Here is a 6,523-nt window from a genome sequence, read left to right on the forward strand (position 1 = left end):
GTGCAGGGCTTAAAAAGTGGCCTCTCTTGACCACTTGTTCAATAAATATTGACATAAGCACCAGCAAAAGTATGTCATATGGGTCTTAGATAAAAACAACAAGCAAGAAACTAGGAGAAAAGCAAATAAAGTGCATCATGACTTGTTTTCTGAAGAAGCCTCTATCAGATTTTAACAGGAAATGGAAATTGCTGTTTACCATTTGTGCATTACAACAGAGGTTGACTTGTTTTGTGTTTCTCTCCTGACTAAAGATGCTTCTCCCTCCCCCTGCCTGTGGCTGGGGGGCAGAAAGGGGAGGTTACCTTCCTGTTGAAATAAGCCAGCAAGAACTTTGTCAAGGAATGAACTCTTACTGTAACCCACACCTCATTTGTCACCCTGATGGGCTGAGGAAAAGTGACATTTACAAACTGAGAATGAAAGTACATCCATTTCACCAGTCTGACACCCTGATATAATAACTATTTACCTTGAGAAAGAGGGACTGAGATTTCCGATTCTTGTGAATCTTCTCACTTTGGCACTTATTTTCTCACTCTGTCAAACAGCCCCAGATTAATGGAACAATTTGTTCAACAAATCATATTAGCAGAAAGCGCACAGGGTAAAGAGAAGGAGGCGGGGGAGCAGGAAATTTTTACTCATTCATAGCAGTAGTATCTCTGCAAATAAAAATGTAGTTATGCCTGACATTTACAGAGGTACAATGTGAAAGGGAAAAAGTGTAATGACTTTGGGCAGTTGAGGGATCACTTTGCAAGAACAGTAGTGCTCAAAAGGGAATAAGATAAAGTTACACATAACATCTAGATTGAGCTTCTTTCTGGAACATATTTGTCAAACACAGCAGGATCTGTCTGTGTTTAAAAAAGAGTTTTCCATTAAAATTAAGCACTATGTGCTTTCCTTACTATGAAGGAATGCTCCCTTACAGTCTGCATTTCAGAAATGGTAGGTAAAGAAGTAAGTCAGAGCCATGTGGTGAATGCTATGAATCCTTCTTGCAGGTCTGATAGTGTTTAAGGGACTGATCCAACCCCTATCTGAGTCAGTGGAGGATTTCCCATTGACTTCATAGGACTCCAAACTGGGCACAGAGTAATAAGAAATCCAACTCTTTTGCTGTGACTATTGCTCATTTACACTGTGTGACACCACTGGAAAAGCAGTGCAGAAAAACAAGGCATCTGTGTTACACAGGTATAGTTCTCAATGTGAAGGCAAGAGAATTGCAGAATACAAAAATAGTTATTCCAGCTTTATAGAAGCACAAATGTAAGCATAGATGATCCTGAAAAGTCATCTTAAGTGTATGTTTTGGTTAGGAACTGGTAATGAGCTAAGACTGTATTGATGAGTAATTTGCTGGGCAGCAAACTCTACTTACTCCTTCATTTCTTTAACCCCAGAGCTCCTTGTAAAACTGTGTGTTAGTATTTATAGTATATCCTGAGTAGATTATCCTTTAAAAAGTGTTTCTTTTTAAGTCTACAATGTCTTCCCGATAGCCATGAAGAGCAATGTAGCATCATCCCCCCCCCTCATGCATGCTCACGCACTTTTACAAACACATTTTAAGAGGACACTCTAAGTTTGCCCTCACGTTAATTTATTTCTGTTAGTTTGGTACAGCAGCACTGTACCCTGCATCTTCAATGAAAATTGACGCTCCCTTGTTCCACATTTCTTTATGCCATGACCTTGGGTGTCAGGGGAAAATATTGCTTTGCATCCTTGTGTTGCTTGAGTCCTGCTTCTCTCTTTATAGCTTATTACTTGGCACACTTCAGAGCACTGTGTACTGCAATGAGATATGCACTGTACAGCTGGCAACGCTAAGAATACTTCAGGCTATGGAGATAAGGAGAGCTAAGTCTGATGTGCAAATAATGTTTTGCCCCAAATTCAAGAATTTAAATGTATAGTTCAAACATTTTTGATGGTAAACTGTCATTTTCCTAATAAAATTTCTTCTTTTATGGCTTGTCCTATAGCCCAGTGAAGCCATAGATCAGCCCTTTTCCACGAGGATACCAATTCTCTCAGGATATCTTGGGTACTTTTGTATTCTGAGCAGGATGAATGGGGAGGAACCAGCCTTCTACATGACTGGAAAAAAAACAGCAGAGACGTTAAAGTCATTACTTATTAATTCAACTGGTTTTTTACCAGTGTTTTTGAAGAAAATACATGCATAATTTGCTGAGGATCTGAATCAAGGGAACCCAGCGCATTTAATGTAGTCAAGATTTACAGCAACACTGAAGAGAGCAGAATCTGGCCTCTTCACAATGTAGTACAGGTTAAGGGTGTCCACTGCCGACATTTCCTGAGCAAGCACAGCAAAATAAGAGATGCTAAAGCTAACTTGATTTTAAGTCGTTCAACCTCTTCAACCTATTTCAGTAAATCGAGAGGTTCTGAGAAAATGTTGACCCTTCCCCTTTCCACCTGCACCATGCTGAGCAGGACACAGACCTTAGAAAGGCTTCTAGGTGCTTCTGTTGACCCCTCTCTCTCCACAAACCACCTTACCGTCTTTGGGTTTTGTGAATTCCTGAAGTTCCCATTTCTAGATGGCCCTGAGGCCAGAAACACTGACATCCGCTATGGCTTGAACAGCGACCAAAGATGGCAATAGAGGCTGCTTGGCTGCTCCTCCTTGGAAATCTCCAACCTAGCACAAGCACAAGTAACAACATCATTAGTTCAGAACAAAAGCAGTCTTGTACATTTCGAGGTTTACACCCCACTAATCCTTCAGGATGCATCCCTCTTCCATAGAAAGTAAATGACAGCATAAGGACTCAGCTGCATGAAGAATCTGTGCGATTTGGCAGAAGTTGTGGTCAGATGGCAGGTTCTCCTGCCAGTCTGCAGCCCCCAAGGTAAACAGAGATCAATCTCAGCCTGGTAGGAGGAGTTTCAGGGGATTTTCTTTTTTAATCGCAATCCAATTCTTTCATTTTGGTAGACTACCACAAGGGGGAAAAAATCTGGCTTTATATCTTCAGGGTTCAAGACAGCACTGGATTATTTTCTTGCAAATGCAAAACTTTGTATATGGAGCATTCTGACAGGTTTTTGGTTTTTTTAATATATGCACTGAAATAAGCTTCCAGTAAGGGCTATTCTATCTCACAGCAACTTTAAAAGAATGATGATAAAGATGCCAAGGTGGGTATAGTGCAACAGGAAATATGCCACAAGGAGGTTAAAAGCAAAACAAAAGTCAAAACCAAAAGAATCTCTCTCTCTCTCCAGAGAACTGGAAAAGAAAGTGACACAAAGAACTGATTGTGGGTCTGCCCTTCCCAAGGCATCTCTGTTTGCCAGCATATTTATATTACAGAAGCAAGCACTCTCATCTTTTCCCAGGTGGAGATTCTCCATCCCTCCGGGCCTATTCTCTTCCCTTTAGTCACAGATGGAAAGATGGGCTTGGATGTATTTAATACCTTTTGTAATTTTCTAGGAAGGACTAGAAGGCATAAGGACTCCTTTTTAGAAATGGACACTAGTTCAAGGGTCAATATGCAACCTATTGAACAGTGAGGGATGTTCCAAGAAAACATACTGAATCCATAAGAAATTAAAATAAAATAAAATCTGAGTCTCAACAACTAGATCTACACATCGAAGAGGGAGAATACTTTCTTCGAGTAAAAGATGTATTTTAGTATCAACCTGTTTGAATTTTTCACATTTTTATTGTCATGGTAACTGGTATTTTTTCCATTAGAAATATCAGCAATTCAAGCAATAATTCCCCTTCCCTTCTGGCTCCTCCATATCACTGGATTATTCTTCCCAAAGAGAATTCCAGTTAATGGTCTGTGCTCCCACTATTATCACTGAGATGAGGCAGTGCAATATCCTGTGCCAGGGTAAATGATACCACTCTGAGCACTGAAGCAGCTCTCCAAATCAGAGAGATGGATTGATGTCATGACTGGCTGAGTGATGTCATGACCAGCTGAGTAGATGAATGGAGAGGAGTGGGTGCTGTGTACCTTGAATTCAGCAAGGTTTTTGGCACTGTTTGCCATAACATCTTTGTAGGCAAGCTTTGTAAGTGTGAGACAGATGAATGGACAATGAAGTGGGTTGAGAACATCTTCATTAATGGTCAGCAGGTTGGCCATGAGCCAGCAGTGTACCCCTGTGGCCAAGAAAGCCAGTGGTATCCTGAGGTGCATTAAAAAGAGCATGGACAGCAGATCAAGGGACATTTGGGGCTAAGCTTTAAATCCCAAGTAGTAATGTTAGTTCATGTGTCATGTGGGACAGCACTGGTCATGTGGGAATGCAGTCTCCTGAAAGCTGAGTTCTGCCTGGAGCTGCAAACTTACTTGCATATAGTTAAGGGGAGAATTTTGTAAACAAAAATAACGCGCTTTAGATAGATAGAATATATGCATATACGTATTGCAGAGAAAAATGTAGCACGTTAATATGAATTAAGAGAAACATTTTATTTCTCTGGTTACAGCCTTTATAGTTTATAATCTGTGATAATTCTTTCAAATTCTTTAACCAAGTAGCTCCACAGTTACTGGACAGAGCAAAGCCTAATGAAGATTTTTAATGGATAGGTCTCTCGTGGTTGGATTCATTGTTGTCTATTAAGGTGAAAATACTGGAAGCTATTTCTCCAGGAAGCTTTTCCTGGTCTAGGGACATTCATAATGCTTTTCTCCTGTGTAAATTATCTGATGTCTAATGGTGACAGCCGTGTACACACATACACAGACTGTGATTGCATAAGCCTTGTTTCCTGAGTAAACCATGCTGAAAGAACCCATCAAGAATGCTAATCAGAATTTAAGAGATATTCAAATGCTGTATGATACAACATAGTTGCACAGTTGCAGATTTTCATGTACTGAAAGTCACAAAGCATAAAATAAATAAGCATATGAGTGTATATAGAATTTATAGATACATGTGTCTATATTTGTGTACATATCTATATGCAGAGTTTTCCAGGTATTAGAAAGAAACTCCTTTCTTCAGGCACCACATTATCAGTTTGTTTGCCTGTACCACTGAACATGTATTAATTTGATGCGGCTCAGCTTGCTGTATGACTCACACAAAATATGAAAGTGGGCAGAGTGGGTGAGTTGTGATATACCCATAATACAGTCTGGGGCAAATGGGCCATGGACACCCATGTATTTAGAAATCCAGAGTACTTTTTTTTACACTTCAGGGTAATATGGAGACATGGGTAGGTTTTATACCCTCTGCTCAATCAGGATAATGTATAGAGACTTACTGAACTGAGATATAAATATGGCCTAATCACCAAATGTGGATTCAGGTCTCCCCTGCTGAGCAGGTAAAATCTAAAGATACCTGCCCAGCATGGGGTATCTTAATCAGTGGCTCATTCTTGCACTTCTTCCCTCACTTTGGTCTACAGAGACAATGACCTCAGGAAGATGATTTTATTTTAGTGTTCAAATTTGCCTATATGAATATATTCTTAACTCCTGCACTGCCTTGTGGATGGGCACCACAGCCTCTGCACAAATGAAAAGAATGTCTTTATGAGGGGATTAATGAGAAGTCACGAGATTCAAGGACGAAAATTGAGAACCATAACGACCAGTTTAAATGGTTTAATTTTTTTTTTTTTTTATGTCTAATAAGGTCCAGCCTAAGCTGGACATTGAGCCAGACTTACAAGTCTGCAAACACAGTCTAGCTGGGGGGGAAACGTTACTCAACTCCTGTTGAGCACAGACAGTGTGGGTATGGACTTACAAAGAAGTCAGTGGCTGCTTTTTGAATTTCAACCATGTTTGTGGCTGCTATTCCCTCTGAGAAGGCCTGCTGTTCTGTGGGAGCCTGGCTGCCCTTGGAGGAGCTCTGGTGCTTACAGAATTATATAATCACAGAATCACTGAGGTTGGAAGAGACAACTAAGGTCTTCTAGTCCAACCATCAGCTCATCCCTACCCTGCCCACTATCTTTGTCTCTCAGTGCCACATCCTCACGGTTCTAGAACAGCTCCAGGGACAGTGACTCCACCACCTCCCTGGGCAGCCTGTGCCAATGCCCAGACACTCTTTCTGAGAAGAAATTTTTCCTAATATCCAACTTGAACCTCCCCTAGTGCAACTTAATGCCATTACTTCTTGTCCTGCCTCTCTTACTTGGGAGAAGAGGCTGACTCCCACCCACACACCAATTCTCCCTTGCTACAACTTCCTCTCAGGGAGTAGAAAACCTGTGGATTTCATACACGTCTCCTGCATTTATGACAGACTTGAACAACTCATTTGCACCATGATTTTAGGACAGACAGATGGACTATGAAAAGCCCAACCCCTGTCCTTCCCGCAAACAGAGGCTGGAGACACCACGTGTCCCCTTTCCAGGTACGGATTGCTGCTTGGCTGCCTTGGCTTTGTTTCCCACTTTCACCGCAGCAGGGGCAGTGGGAGGCCTTATCTTGGCCTCCCAGCACTTCCCCCGGCATGCGTGTGGGAGCCGGTATGCCACAAACTT

At 41.3% G+C, this 6,523-nt stretch overlaps 1 long non-coding RNA gene across 1 annotated transcript; it reads right to left on the bottom strand.

The window, feature by feature from the left end:
- Positions 1 to 1,398: 1,398 nt before the first annotated feature.
- On the bottom strand, positions 1,399 to 6,036 carry LOC121111586. The gene is made up of 3 exons (XR_005862675.1): positions 5,776 to 6,036; positions 2,539 to 2,680; positions 1,399 to 2,112 (listed from the first exon to the last, which is right to left on the bottom strand). It is a non-coding gene; the product is annotated as an uncharacterized LOC121111586 (long non-coding RNA).
- Positions 6,037 to 6,523: the final 487 nt, after the last annotated feature.

This window comes from Gallus gallus, chromosome 10, assembly GCF_016699485.2.
Source record: "Gallus gallus isolate bGalGal1 chromosome 10, bGalGal1.mat.broiler.GRCg7b, whole genome shotgun sequence".
In the NCBI taxonomy this organism is placed as follows: domain Eukaryota; kingdom Metazoa; phylum Chordata; class Aves; order Galliformes; family Phasianidae; genus Gallus; species Gallus gallus.